Below are 1,239 nucleotides of genomic sequence, written 5' to 3'. Positions count from 1 at the left end.
CGGCATTCCCTCCTGGCCGCCTGTGCATTCAGTCATCTCTCTGGCAACTGGTTGCAAGGGTTTGTCCCACTGCCACAGGCCATGGAGGCAGGACACTGTTCACCTTGCAGGGGCTTCCTGCTGGATGCCTGGCCATGGCGGGCACACTCTCCATGTCCTTCAGGTGCATTGGCTGGGAATGTCCCTGAAGCCACAGCTGGCCCCTGTCTGCCCTTGTGTACCACAGCAGCCAGCATCATCGCTGAAGACTCCACCCTACTCCCAAAGGCCTGCAGCCCTAGAGTAGGCTTGGATGCCCCCCTACAGAGTCCAATGCCAGCCCCATAGACCAGACCTAGCCCCTGGCACCTGGCATGGTCTCCAAAGGAGCAAGGTTTGTGGGAATATCCAAATGCCCAGGCCCCAGTACACCACTCAGCATGGTCTAGAGCAAAGCACAATGACAAACAAGCTCTGTCTTTAAAAGTTGAAGAAGTGGCGTCAAATAAAACTGGTTTTGTTTTCACATCCCCTCCCTAGAGACCCTACTTGTCATTGCAAGGGTTCTGGTCAGGATCGATGGGAGGGTTTCACCCCCATCCCAGCAACATCCCCAGGCAAGGTCAGCTTCTTGCCTATAAAGGTAGGTGACAGTTTTTAACAGCATTCAAATCTTTGCTTTATGTCTTTCAGATCATAAAGGTATCAGGGGCCAGGCATGATGGTTCATGCCAGTAATCCCAGTTATTCAGCAAATGGAGACAGGGTAATCACAGTTTCAGGTCAGCCTGAGCAAAGTTAGCAAGAGACCCCATCTGAAAGACCAACTCAAAGCAAAACAGGACTGGGTATATGCCTCAAGTATTAGAGAACTTAGAGAACTTGATTAGCAAGCATGAGGCCCTGAGTTCAATCTCCAGTACCAGAAAAAAATTTCATTAAAAAGAAATAAAGGTAATACACGTTGGCTTAACAGGGGGATTGATACAAAATACAGATGTTAGTTACCTCTGTGTTCTGCTATGACAGGTCACTAGTCCTGGAAGTCAAAACCTAAGCAAGGTAGCCTGGACAAGGGTGAGTAGAGACAGCAATGACTGCGAGAAGGATGCTCAAGAGGCAGGCACAGGTCCCATGGCTCCTTGCCAGGGCAATTCCCACAGCTGGACTCTGAGCAGGGCAGGGCAGGGCTTCTGGAGCGAGCTTTTTCTCGCTCTTGGTTATTACTGAGCCTAACTGGGCCTAACCGAGGGCAACGGG

Source organism: Castor canadensis, chromosome 5 (genome assembly GCF_047511655.1).
Source record: "Castor canadensis chromosome 5, mCasCan1.hap1v2, whole genome shotgun sequence".
Lineage (NCBI taxonomy): Eukaryota > Metazoa > Chordata > Mammalia > Rodentia > Castoridae > Castor > Castor canadensis.
The sequence above is the reverse complement of the archived record's forward strand: the minus strand, read 5'-3'. Positions refer to the sequence as shown.